Here is a 14,879-nt window from a genome sequence, read left to right as displayed (position 1 = left end):
ATCTGGAAAGCAAAGTGATGGATGCTCTGTTGGCAGAGGATCAGGACCCTATCCTCCAGGTGGGGACGTTCAGCACCTACCCCCGTAATCAGATTGCTAACGCACACTGAACTCTAATTCACCAGTGAGAAACAGCTCAAACAATTAACGAAACAGAGTACTAGCGAAACAGGAATACCAGAGCTATGAAATCCAAACAGAGTACCGGAAAGAAACTATTACACATTTACACACTTGACAAGAAAGTAAATGGGTGAATCTTGTGAGGAAGGTGGGCCCAGTCCCTCTCACAAGATTCCCCAGGAACGCGAAGACTAGATTAAGTGCTCAAAACAATTTTATATTCATCTGCCGGAAAGATCCAAGTACAATAAAATTTAGACTTGCTGAAGTTCTCCCAAAATCTCACTTACAGACTGACCATAGACTCTGACTCCTCCCTTTTTCATGTAGATGTCTCCTCTTTATAGAGGAGACATCTATTACAATAGAGTATTACAGTTCATTCAGTTAACCCATTCTATAAAAATAAGAATTACAGAATCGCTGTTACAACAGTATGATAATATGTTCTTTCTTGGGTTTTTGCTGTTACACAGCTGGTAACTGACTTCGACCGTCTTCTCGGGATCTTCACATTCCTTTGCCGCTTCCCCATGCTGTTCCTGATTTAGACAACACTGACTGTGTTTTTCTTACTCAGACATCCGCTTGATTATGCCGCGTCAGGGTTCTTTAAATAGTTGCCATCTGTTATTCGCGGCTGTTGCAAAATAGCTTGCTTTAGATGATTGCTGTTGCTGACTGTAGCAACTGCGGAGTTGCTACTTCTGGTGTTGCAGCAACTGCGTAGTTGTTGTTTCTGGTGTTGCAGCAACTGCGTAGTTGCTGTTTCTGGTGTTACAACAACTATACATTATAATTCCTGCAAGCTTAAGACAATTACTTGACAGTTTAGTCAGCTTTTCCAAGGATAAATATAAAGATATTCACGAATATGCAATGAATAATTAAACATAGATATGCGGGAAGTTACTTTGTACCTTGGGGTAATTATGTCATTATAAAATCAAAATCTTTCAACCTATGACTGCAAAAGGGTAATAATACGGCAAAAAGATAAGGTCAAAATAGGTCAATTCTGAGTCCCAACATCCCCCCCAACTGAAGAGATTGCATGTCCGCATGCAATGGCTACTCTGAGTCTGAGTCGGAGAACTGGGACGAACAATGTAGATTACTAAGACAATAGCTGTAGGGAGTGGCATCAAACTTCTCCCTGAACCCAAAAACAGTTCGTATATGCTTCCATGCTGCTGCTTCTTCCCTGTCGGATAGTCCAAACTAGCCCTTATACTGATCACCAGACAACCATAAAAGTGGAAATTTAAATTTATAACCCATCCAATTTTCAGCACAATGCTGCATGCATTTAACATACTAAGGTACCCTTGAGAGTGCTACTTGCAGATTTGATGGGTTATACGGGTGATATTCCTGCCTTTCTGTGGGGCAGTTTTCCCAAAACAGTTTATTTGCTTTAACAGCCAAGGATGCCTTAGTCTTCACATAATGCTGACAATCTTCTAGGACTGTTGTTTGCAGTCGCGTGATATGGTTCTTCATATCAGGATCACTTACCATTTGTAGGTGTTGTGCAATGAAAGTGGCAGCGTTCTGTGGTTCAGCTCTGATCCATAGAAGACAATTCTGTTCATTATGGTGAGCTGAGACAAAGGCATTCTGCCAGGTAAGTTGATTAGCCAAAAAGGAGACAAAGGCTCTTAGCTGTATATCACCAACTACAGGTATCATATTCATGTTCCTTTCTTCGGACACGGCTTCATTATGGAGGTATAGTTCACATAGCAGGTTTTGTTCGTTGTTAGGTGCCTCTGCAAAGGTCTGCATAAACTGCTCTGATGTGACTACCTGATGAGGCCTTCCCTCTTTAACAGCCTTTATCTGTATAAATGCGAGTCTTTCCCTAAAAAATGTAGCATAATTAAAAGAAGGTTTCCATGTGGCGAGCATTCTTTGACATAACTCAAACATTTGGGACAGCCTGGTTTTCAGTTTCTTGATTTCTTTATACTGGGCTCTACACTGCTCTAGTGCTTCCCAGTTCTTATAAGCATGATCGAACCAGGTCCCCTTTTGCTGTTCGAATGCTTTGCTTTGAGACTGTTGATATTCCCTCCACCAGTTTCCCTTCAATGCCTGAAAACTCTCTGTTTCTGTGCATACATCACTAACAGAGGGGAGCTCTGTTTGTGTAAAGGCATCAACCAGAATGATCTACTCTATTAGAGTGGGCTGGGATGATCCAACATCTTTCTCTTTATTTCTGACCAGTGTCTCTTCTTCCTGTTGTACTAATTCGTTTTGCTCCATGGTGATTTGGGTGGGCCGGGGTGAGTCTGTTTCTTTTTCCTCATTTCCTTTTTCTTCCTCTTGCTCCTTCGCAGTTTGACTGGGGTTGGATGAGTCCAATTTTTCTTCAATTCTTCCTGAGACTATTTCTTCTTCCTCCATAATGCTTTGGGCAGGCCATGGTGAATCCATATTCTCCTCCTCCTTTTCTTCCTCCATAGTGTCAGCAAGCTCCTCTTTTTGTTCCTGTGCAGTCTCTGGAGAACTTACTGGTTCTTGTGTGTCAGTAAGCTCTTGATCTTGTGCAGTCTCAGATGAACTTACTGGTTCTTGTGTGTTAGTAAGCTCTTGATCTTGTGCAGCTTCAGGTGAACTTACTGGTTCTTGTGTGTCAGTAAGTCCTTCAGTTTGGTCTTGCATATTCTCTGGAGAGCCTGTTGGTTCTTGTGTAGCAACAGGTTTTTCTGTCTGCACTTCTTCTAAAGATCCTGTTGGTTCTTGTGTAGCAACAGGTCTGTCTGTTTGCACTTCTTCTAAAGATCCCGTTGGTTCTTGTGTAGCAACAGGTCTTTCTGTCTGCACTTCTTCTAAAGATCCTGTTGGTTCTTGTGTAGCAACAGGTTTGTCTGCCTGCATTTCTTCTAAAGATCCTGTTGGTTCTTGTGTGTCAACAGGTTTTTCTATCTCATCAGAGGATTGTGGGATTTCTATTTGTGCATCAGCACGTTCTTTTGTTTCATCTACAGCAACGGAGGCTTCCTTCATTGGTTCTTGTACTACCTTATATCCTGCCTGAGTATATATTTCACCACAATTTGTACACACATATTCGTTACCTTTACTTTTCTCCACTGCAGACGCTACTCGTGCTAAAACATGCAGGCTGAATTCTTTCTGATATGCTTCCTTAACCCTTATTATCTCTTCCTGATAGTCCTGAATCTGAGATTTTAGAAACTCAATTTCTTCCTGTAGGGCAGGTATAGTAGGCTGATCCTGTGGGACAGTAGATTCCAGTGGAGGCAGAGGTTGGGCTTCGTCAATTTGATCAATATTCCCCACAGGTGGTTCTTGTGTGTCACCTGGGGTAGTGGTTGTTTCTTGTGTTGCAGCCACTTGGTAATTATCACTCTGGGTGTCGGCAGCTGGTTCTTGTGTATCAACTGTCTTAAGATATGATGTCACGAAGCTATGAACACTCTGCATCTCAGCCTCTGTGGGTGCGAGAGAGGAGTTTCGAGGAGTGGCTAGAGTGCGGGTTCTTAAAGCGATGGGCGGTGAACTGGGGGAATTAGGGGATTCAACTACTACTGATTTTCGTTTTGGTAGAGAAGCAGGGAATTCAGTCGTTTTTCTCTTCCTGCTAGCCTTTAAAGTAGGGGCAGTAGTCAGGGTAGCAGGTGCTTTAGTTGAAACCCTAGTTCTTCTCCTTTTTGCTGGGGTTTTCTTTCTCTGCTGCTTTTTTCGTTTAAGCAGAGTAATTGGGATATTATCGTCGGAATCATCAGTGGAAATACTGAGTATGGGAGCGGAAGGATTAGTTCCTCTTGGAGATGAGGTTAATTCTGCTGCTGCTTGTTCATTCTCAGCAACATGCAGGGGTGTTTGCTGGGGTTGCTCAGGAATACGCTCTGCTTGCTGAGGGTTTTCCAAAGGGATTTTTTCAGGCATGTCGTCCATTTGCTGAGGAAATTCTTCATCTTGCTGAGGTGTGTCCTCAGCTTGACGAAGAGTTTCCTCTTCTTGATGAGGACTTCCATGCTTCGGCTGTGGAATTCCTTCCTCCGGATGGGGATTAATGGGGGTTGGAGGGTTGTTTAGAGCGAGAGCTCTGTTGATCAGCAATTGGGCTAAGCGATGATGTTTTAAGGAAAGGACTGGATGCTTCGCTTTCATAACATATCGTGACATATTTTTGAGACAACCCAGCAGGTAATATGGCATGTTTAATAATTGACCATTTCTTAAGTGATTTAACAGAACGAAGTCGTGTTGGTAAATTACTTGGTAGCGACCTTCACACGTTAGATATTGCTTGACGAATTCAGCGACCTTTGGCCATGGTTGAGGTAATGATCGCAGTGCTACACCTCTGCCCTTGGTCTCTACTTCCTCGCCTGGTCGGAGAAAATCCTGATGTGCATTCAGAATCAGGTGCTTTCTGCTGAACCACCGTGTGCCATTGGCTGGTAGTCCGGTGACTTCGGCTATGATTTCTTCCGTGACTGGAACTTGAATTCCTTGGACGACAGAGAATCCTTCTGTCAAGTTGCATGTGAATTCCAGGACTTGCTACTCATCGAAGTCCGGAAGTCTCCTGAAATACTCAACCCAGCTTGCTTGCAAGAAGATCTGATAAATTTCTGGAAAGAGTTCCAGGACTGCTGTCATGCCAGGTTCATGTCTAATGAGGGTTCCTCCCATGGCTTTTGCTTCAGCGAATTTCCAGAGTTCGGAGCTGAGTTACCGATTTCAACTCAAAGCATACATCGCAAATGGTACATGCCGTGGCTTTTACATCCTACCGGGAGAATTAAGGGTGGCGGTAGTTGGCGTGGTATGTCATTATGAAAATTGCTTTGGTAATCCCCCCCCCCTCCTACGTGTAAATGATATGATTGGGAATGCAATCATTTAATGGTCCTATCAACTCTTCCGCGTTATCTATTATTTAATGCTCATTCATAAACGTGCGTACCTTCGTATTTTACCTTTTTGATCGCTACGCCAAAAAGTCTTTTCTTGTCTTCTGCCAGATCATAATAATTACCGTGGATCTGAAAGCATGGTAATATAGGTGATTTGTAATGATAACGACGGGAAGTGATAGTAGGGTGCTATAATCATCACAGGAAGTGGTCTATTTTATCAAGATTTGTTCTTTTGGGCTGAAGTGGTAAGACAGGGGTTTTTGTACGTGAGGGAATTTTGCTGGGAAAGATATTTCATGATCGGGAAGCAATGCTGTGGCACCGGGATTGGTGTTGCAGCAACGGAAAATTGCCGTTGTGGCCACCAGGGACGGGTGTTCTATCATCGGGAAAAGATAGGAAATGTGCTGGAGTAATGGAAATGGTGTTGCAGCAACGGGGAGTGGTGTTGCAGCAACAGGAGATGGTGTTGCAGCAACGGGGAATGGTGTTGCAGCAACAGGAGATGGTGTTGCAGCAACGGGGGAATGGTGTTGCAGCAACAGGAATGGTGTTGTGGCAACGGGGAATGGTGTTGCAGCAATGGGGAATTCCGAGTCCGCACAGTAATTCCTTTGAAACTTTTGTTCTCAGCTACTTCCCAGGCTAAAATATGCAAAATACTGAAATATAATATCGCAATCCTTTGGCAGGATTTATTATTTAAAAAAAAAACAAGAATATCTATCCTAAGATAATTACATAAATAATAAAAAAATTCAAGTGCTTTGAGGGACAGAAAGTTCCCCTGGAAAAGAATACTGTTTTATTGCCATGCAAGTGGCTTTAAAATCTTCTTTGGAAACAGGCCGCTGATATAACCGAAGTCGGTAGCCATTCACTAACAGTGGTGTTCTGCTCCCATCAATTGTTAATAGTCTGACTGTTCCATTTGGAAAAACAGCATCCACTTCATACGGTCCCAACCACCTTGTTCTTAACTTCCCTTGAAAGTTCTCGAAACGGGAGTCATAAAGTAAAACCCAGTTACCTTTCTGGAACTGCTTTTGCCTGATAGTTCTGTCATGCCATCTACTTCTTTGTTGCTGTATCATAGTTGTTTGATGGACGACATCTAGTATTTTCTCATCCAATTCCTGAAGTTGCTGCAACCTGGCTGTCTGTGCATCAGTTAAATCAAGGTTAACAGCTAAGGCAGTTCTTAAGGTTTTAATTTCAAACTCTACAGGGAAAATAGCATTCTTTCCATAAACTAATTCATAGGGTGAAAAGCCTGTTGTATTCCTCCAAGTGGTTCTATAAGCCCATAGAGCTTCGGGCAACCTATGAAACCAATCTCTTCTATTCTCCTTTATCGTTTTTGTTAAGATGGCTTCTATGACCTTGTTGGTACTTTCCACCTGCCCATTTGCTTGGGGGTGGTATGGTGTGGTCATTTTATGCTTGATATGATATTTTTGGAGCGTATCTTTGAAGCCATGAGAATTAAAAGGAGGTCCTCCATTAGTGACTAATTCTCTAGGTAGGCCAAATCTAACAAAGATTTCTTCAAATAAGAATGTTAGTACTGCTTCTTCATTAGCTTTAATGAGTGCTTTGGCCTCTACCCATTTAGTCATATAATCTGTGCATACTAATATGTAAACTCTTTGATTAGATGGAGGATTAATGTGACCTATAAAATCTAATGCCCATTTCTCAAAAGGTTCAAGAGTTACCTGGGGGTTAAGTGGCATTTCATCCCTGTGGTTAGGCTGACCCATTCTTTGACAGCTGTCATAGGCCTTTACATATTTTCTAGCATCTTTAAAAAGTGATGGCCAATAATAACCCATTCTAAGTACCTTGTGTGCTGTTCTTTTGTCTGCAAAATGTCCTCCACAAGGGCCATCATGACAAGCTTTTAACACATCATAAATTTCGTCTTCCCCAATGCATCTCTGGATTTCTTGATCTATTCCTGTGTGGAACAGACACCCGCTTATTCAGCTGTACCTAGCACTTTGCTGGATGATTTTTCTTCTTTCCCTGTGTGATAGGTGTGATGGTAGTTTTCCTGCAACTAGATAATTGGCAATGTCTGCATACCAAGGTGAGTGAGCAGATACTGCAAATAAATACTCATCAGGAAAAGAATCATCTACTGGAGCATTTTCATCAGTTTTTAATCGAGAAAAAAAATCAGCAACTACATTTTCTTTTCCTGGCCTATCTACAATTGTGATATCAAATTCTTGTAATAGTAATAACCACCTAGTAACTCAAGCATTTGTAATTGATTTATTCATTAAATACTTGATGGCCGAGTGATCAGTATGCACAAAGGTAGTATAGCCAGTAATATAATGCCGGAATTTATTAATAGCATAAATAACTGCTTAAAATTCTTTTTCAGTTACTGTATAATTTAGCTCAGCTGGTGTCATGTTCTTGCTAATGAAATAGATAGCATAGGGGAGATTGTTTTCTTCCTGACCCAGGACAGCTCCAATTGCCATGTCTGAGGCATCAGAGGAGATATGAAAGGGCAATGCCCAATCAGGTCCTCTCAAAATAGGAGCTGCGGACAACTGATGTTTAAGTTTATTGAATGCATTTTCACAGTCATCAGTCCACTTGAATTCAAAATTTTTCATTAATAACACAAACAGAGGAGAAGCTATTTTAGAAAAATCCTTAATGAATCTTCTGTAATATCCGGCATGTCCTAGAAAACTTCTTACCTCAGTTTGTGTTTTGGGGATAGGAAGGTTCTGAATGACCTGAATTTTAGCTGGGTCGACTTGAATTCCTAAAAATGAAATGAAATGACCTAATACAATACCCTAGTTCATCATCATATGGCACTTTTCAGTGCTTAAAGCAAGGTGTGCTTCTATGCACCGCTTAAGTACTTTTTCAAGGTTTTGCAGGGCATCTTGAAAGGTCACTCCATAAGGAGTAAAGTCGTCCATGAATATTTCTAATGAATCGTTGAACATATCAGAAAAGATTCCTATCACCACTCTTTGGAATGTTGCTGGAGCGTTGCATAGCCCAAATGGAAGTACTCTGTAAGCAAAGGTTCCCCATGGGCTAGTAAATGTGGTTTTTTCCTGGTCCTGGGGTGCAATCCTAATTTGGTTGTATCCACTAAACCCATCCAAAAATGAGAAGAATTTCTTACCTGCTAAATTATCCAATACCTGATCAATAAAGGGTAAAGGGAAATGATCTTTTTGGGTTGCTTTATTTAATGATCTATAGTCTACACATACTCGCCATTTCCCATTCTTCTTTGGTACAATTACGAGTGGGGAAACCCACTCACTATCAGATATTGGATATATGAATCCTGCATTTAAAAGTTTCTGGAGTTCCCCCTTCACAATTTCTCTAAGGTTAGGGTTCATTCTTCGCTGGGGTTGGCAGACTGGCCGGGATCCCTCCTTAATATAAATAAGGTGAGTGCATAATTCAGGGGAGATCCATTTCATATCTATGTAGTCCCATGCGAATGCCTCTTTATTTGCTTGGAGTAACTTTATTAATTGTTGTCTTTCATTATCAGCCAATTCAGGATTTATATTCAGCGTTTTACCAGGTTCAATCTCAATTGTTGTGCTCTTGGAAGGGTTGCCTAGGGCTGTCTGGCATAAGTTTTCTTCTTTCATGTTTTGCTAGGATTCAGATTCTAGGATTGCAGTGAAGTGGTTAAATGTTTCAGTATTAACCGAAGAGGGTTCAGAAATAAAACTGCTAATTAGTTCATCTTCGGTGAAGTCCTTAAAAGTCAAGGCTTGTCCAATAGTCAGTATTGGTTGGGTTTCTTCATCCTCATAGTCTACCCATACAGAATTGTCACTATTGATCATGGGTGTGGCATGAGGATAGAGGGTGAGCTGTTTAGTCTCCTGCCCGTTGGATATGGTCATTGATCCTGACCTACAACTGATGAAAGCATCTGCCGTAGCCAGCCAAGGTCTCCCTAGAATCAATGGATGACCCCCCAACTTTGTTTTAGTCTGTAGCACCACAAAGTCAGCCGAGTAGTTCCAGGATTCTACAGAAATTATAAGATCCTCAATGACCCCCTCGGGTTTAATTGTAGATCGGTCAGCTAATTCTAAGATTGTTGGAGTTTCCCTAATTAAGTTTTTCAACTGAAGCAGTTGTGCTGTTTCGAGTGTCATTGTATTTATTGCAGCTCCCAAGTCTACTAGAACTTTAGAGATGAAGGTTTTTCCGATCTGGACTGTTACTGTAGGGTGACCAGGATCACCATACTTCACAGGATAATCTTTTTCGGTCATTAAGGCAGTTAATTCTCCCATCACATGAACTGTGAGGGGATCCTTAGCCTTTCTTCCCGGTTTCTTTATACAAATGTCTCTAATGGTTCTAGCATAAATAGGCACATCTCTTAATGCTTGCAATAATGGGATTTTAACATACAGATTCTGTAACTCTCCTAAAAGGTTAAAGGTAGGTTGCTCAAGTGTTTTTGTGAGAGCTAGCCGTTCAGGAAAGGGTGGATCTATTGTTTGCTCATTATTATTAGGTGCTGCTTCTGCTGTTTCAACATTGTTGTTAGGTGATTTTTCTTTTCTAACTTCTTCTTTGTCAGAGTCAGTGATATCATCTATAATGGGTTCGACAATTCTCCCAGAGCGGAGATGCATATCATTACATTGCAGGGGAGAGACAGGTTGAATGTCAATTACTTGCAGGGCTTTATTATTGTTTGGATTAGGGTTAGGTTGTACAGGCAGCTGTGGTCTAATTGCCTGATTATTTGGAGGAGTGTTAGATGGTAGGGAAAGAGACTGTTGTTGTTGAGGAAATGGGATCTGTTGGGCTGCCCAATTTGGATTCCATTGATTGAAGTATGGTTGTTGGGGAGCCCAAGGATTCCATATAGTAGGATCATGGAAAGGAAGATTTGGCTGCTGCATAGGTGGAAAGTTCATTGTATTGAAGGGTGGGTACTGCATTTGGTTCATGGGTGGGTAAAAAGGAGAATTATTATTATTCCAACGACTGAATGCTGTATTAGAGCTCATACCTTGTCTTTGTGGCCACTGCCTCCTCTGTGTCATCAGGTACACTGCTTCAGCCTCTTCTTCAGTTGATTGCAGTGCTGCTTTGATTCCAGGCAGAGAGGGGCATTGCTGCGTTTCATGGTCCTTCTCGCAGATTGTGCAGATAGGTATTTTGTCCAGTGGGAATTCCCTTAGTGGGTGCTTTTCTCTGCATTTGGAACAGAAGATAGCTAGAGCAGCTTCTGCTTCCACCTGTTTCTTCTTAACCTGCAGAGAATCGATTTGTGAAGCGAAAGAGCTTAGCATTTCAGTTTTAAATTCTTCTAATAAGTTACCTATTTCGGCTCTTGTCGCTCCTCCACTGGCCGACTTCTGAACTCTTGAATACACATTATCTCTGCTCTTTGATCTGCTGCCTGCTCCTCTTGAGCATCTCATGCAGAGATTGATGATTTCATCAAATGATTCTTTGGAAATATCCCCTTTTCCTAGCATGTTCAGCATATCCAGGCAGTCATCTCTTACCCCTTTTAGCAATATGGTCTTTAGAATGTCTTTACTCATATTAGGATGGTCAGACCTCTGCAGATTATACTGCAGTCTTTCCACAAAATCTTCTAAGCTCTCGTCTTCCTTCTGAACCATTTTGAACAGTTCTTCCTTCCTTTCTCTCGTTCGGCAATAGTCTTGATATTTGGCCAAGAATCCTTCTTTCATCTGGTCCCAGGTGGTGATTACCTGAGCTCCTAAGCTCATGAACCACCTCAGCACATTTCCTTTTAATGTTGCTGGAAACAATTTCAGTTTCTGATTAGGAGTCACATAATCATAACTCCTACACAGTATATCGAATTCAAAGAGGAATTCGTCTGGGTCCTCAGAGGATAACCCATGGAAGTTGGGTAACGCTGAGAGTGGAATATTCTTCATAGGGGTCATTCCCCAATAGGAAATTCCAGGGTAGAAAGCGAGTTTTCCCCTCTTCCTTCCGTTCTGTTGTCCTCCATTGGTCCTTTCCCTGAATCACTTAATTTTTCTTCTGTATCTTCAGGTTCTGGTCTCTTTCTTGAATCACTTAATTTGTCTTCTGTGTCTTCAGGTTCTTCCACCGGTTCCTCAGTGTATTCTGGTGCTTCCAGCTTCCTTTCCGGTCCCAGTACTTCCTCCGTCTGTTGGTCCGTCTGTGAGGAGTATTGGATTTGCGGTCTCCGGGAGCTCGTCCTCTGCGATGTTTCGGCCTTTGAGATGATCTCGTCAATAAAATTCTTTCTTCCTCCCCTGCCGCCTGTGAAATTAGGTTTCTTGCGTCCTCTCATACACCTGTTATTTTCACCAAGAAACCATTAATGCTTTTAGAAATCTTTAGTTGCCTTCCCCGGCAACGGCGCCAAAATGTTGGCTAGTTGAATTGTTTATGAATTAAACATTCAAGTACCACATTAATTGTCAACCAGGGAACGTCTTTTTATTCCAAAGGCTACTGCGTACTGTATGTACTTAAATTCTAAAAGCATTGAAAAAGTTGTAGTATACGTAATTCTTACGTTAAGTCATCACAGTACTGCTAAAATGAAATCAATTAATTAAAACTACAAATATGGAAAGCAAAGTGATGGATGCTCTGTTGGCAGAGGATCAGGACCCTATCCTCCAGGTGGGGACGTTCAGCACCTGCCCCTGTAATCAGATTGCTAACGCACATTGCACTCTAATTCACCGGTGAGAAACAACTCAAACAATTAACGAAACAGAGTACTAGCGAAACAGAAATACCAGAGGTAATGCTATGAAATCCAAACAGAGTACCGGAAAGAAACTATTACACATTTACACACTCAACAAGAAAGTAAATGGGTGAATCTTGTGAGGAATGTGGGCCCAGTCCCTCTCACAAGATTCCCTAGGAACGCGAAGACTGGATTAAGTGCTCAAAACAATTTTATATTCATCTGCCGAAAAGATCCAAGTACAATAAAATTTAGACTTGCTGAAGTTCTCCCAAAATCTCACTTACAGATTGACCATAGACTCTGACTCCTCCCTTTTTCATGTAGATGTCTCCTCTTTATAGAGGAGACATCTATTACAATAGAGTATTACAGTTCATTCAGTTAACCCATTCTATAAAAATAAGAATTACAGAATCGCTTTTACAACAGTATGATAATATGTTCTTTCTTGGGTTTTGGCTGTTACACAGCTGGTAACTGACTTCGACCGTCTTCTCGGGATCTTCACATTCCTTTGCCGCTTCCCCATGCTGTTCTTGATTTAGACAACGCTGACTGTGTTTTTCTTACTCAGACATCCGCTTGATTATGCCGCGTCAGGGTTCTTTAAATAGTTGCCATCTGTTATTCGCGGCTGTTGCAAAATAGCTTGCTTTAGATGATTGCTGTTGCTGACTGTAGCAACTGTGGAGTTGCTGCTTCTGGTGTTGCAGCAACTGCGTAGTTGCTGTTTCTGGTGTTGCAGCAACTGCGTAGTTGTTGTTTCTGGTGTTACAGCAACTATACATTATAATTCCTGCAAGCTTAAGACAATTACTTGACAGTTTAGTCAGCTTTTCCAAGGATAAATATAAAGATATTCACGAATATGCAATGAACAATTAAACATAGATATGCGGGAAGTTACTTCGTACCTTGGGGTAATTATGTCATTATAAAATCAAAAGCTTTCAACCTATGACTGCAAAAGGGTAATAATACGACAAAAAGATAAGGTCAAAATAGGTCAATTCTGAGTCCCAACATGCAGTATTTCCAAGCCTTTAGCCAATTGCCACTTTGTTTTTCAAGAATCATTATGTTTGTATTTACTTATAATCATATAACATTGAAATTTTTTTCCTGACTTTTTGGGATCTATGCATAACCAAACACTAAATTTGATGTATAAGACCCCCATGTTTGTATGTATGAATTTTTTGCGTTTACATATCCTTGAGGATTTCTCTTGGACATGCCAAATAATATTCCCACACCTATCATAATAGAGTCAATGATGTCTGTAGACTAAGCAATCAAATCACTGCATGGAGGGGGTCCCTTGACCCACAAAATTGCAACATTCACTAAACTGCAACATTGTTCTATTTCTATTTCACTAAACTAAACTATAGTAAACTAGTTCTATTTCACTAAACATTCACTAGACTACAGTAAAATAATTCTATTTCACTAAACATGTTTTTGTGAATTTTGAATGCTTTAAAGCAACATTCACTAAACTACAACATTATTTAAAGCATTCAGAATTCACAAAAACATGTTTAGTGAAATAGAACTAGTTTACTGTATAAATATCAACTTTACTATTTCTTGAGTTGTTTCTCTCTACTGCCCCTGCCTTTCCAAAATTCAACCTCCCAATCCTTATCCCAAGCATGGCGACATTTCCCATCCAGTGCCATATAATTTCTTCATCAAGTTCTCTCTTCGTAGTGGTTGGCAATTTGCTCTATAATGAGATCTATAAGCTCTATTACTTTTGTCATTTTCACAAGTTCCAATCATTGTAGTCTTGAATGTTGTAAGAAGTCTTTCATCATAAGCATTAATCTTACCAAGGTCATCCATGGTATCATGAGGCCGAAGGTTATTCTCAGTGATTTTCTTATCTTCTAGACTAAACATGATGTCTTTTTTTCTTTTCTTGACTAAACTACTATCAACTACTTCTATTTCACTAAACATTTTTTGTGAATTCTGAATGCTTAAAATCAACATTCACTAAACTGCAACATTGTTTAAATCATTCAGAATTCACAAAAACATGTTTAGTGAAATAGAACTTGTTTACTATATAAATATAAAATTTACTATTTCTTGAGTTGTTTTCTCTACTACCATGCCTTTCCAAAATTAAACCTCCCAATCCTTATCCCACACATGGCGACATTTCCCATCCAGTGCCATATAATTTCTTCATCAAGTTCCCTCTTCTTAGTGGTTGGAAATTTTCTCTACAATGAGATCTATAAGCTCTATTTCTTTTGTCATTTTTAAAATTTCCAATCATTGTAGCCTTGAATGTTGCAAAAAGTCTTTCATCATAAGCATCAATCTTACCAAGGTCATTTGTGGTATCATGAGGCCAGATGCTATTCTCAGTGATTTTCTTATCTCCTGGACTAAATAGGATGTCTTGTTTTCTGTTCTTGACTTCAGGACTAAATGGGATGTCTTATTTTCATCCCTTCCCACTTGGCATGATATTATTCATTCTCATACTATTAATATGATCATTTTACTTAGTATTCTCGGGAAATAATGTTGCAGTGCCTTTTCAGTGGCAGGAAATTCCAATACCTTCATAGGACTCATAACTTGGGGTGAGATAACCTAATTTTAGTATAATTTTGCAACTTGTCAGATCTCAATATTTGCTTAACTCCAAAATTAACTTTGCAAACAGTTCATCCATCAGCATCACATCAACCCTTCATGGATGGGTCACAAATCTGTTCATTCTATCCACTTGGCCTTGCTCTTTTAATAGATATTTCATTATGCTTTGCAGTGTTTCCAATCCTTTATCCACACTGCACAGAATCTGTTGTAGCAAGTTCATCTTGGAATAAGAACACTATTAAAACTAAAATAATTCAAACCCAAATAAGCCTATATGGGAAAAATCATTATCCAAATTGAGAAGTAATCATTATTTTTTCTGAATATTTTAACATAATGGTCACGGGTTTAGCATAGGGACAGGTATAAAATCCACAAAATATAAGGAAAACTCCCAAAAATTGGTAAGTAACAAGGTGGGTACAACTGGAAAGTTGTAGAGTCCCTAGTGTAGTTCCCACTCATTTCAAGAAATTTTC

General features: G+C 40.3%; 1 pseudogene; it reads left to right on the top strand.

Annotated features, from left to right (window-relative positions):
• Positions 1-14,879, top strand: part of LOC149212170 (phytochrome-like) — a 126,873-nt pseudogene that overhangs the window by 60,759 nt on the left and 51,235 nt on the right.

This window comes from Pinus tabuliformis, chromosome 1_1, assembly GCF_031772625.1.
Source record: "Pinus tabuliformis cultivar Carrire ecotype Pingquan chromosome 1_1, CPIR1, whole genome shotgun sequence".
Lineage (NCBI taxonomy): Eukaryota > Viridiplantae > Streptophyta > Pinopsida > Pinales > Pinaceae > Pinus > Pinus tabuliformis.
Note: the sequence above shows the minus strand (reverse complement) of the source record. Positions and strands in the feature narration are given on the sequence as shown.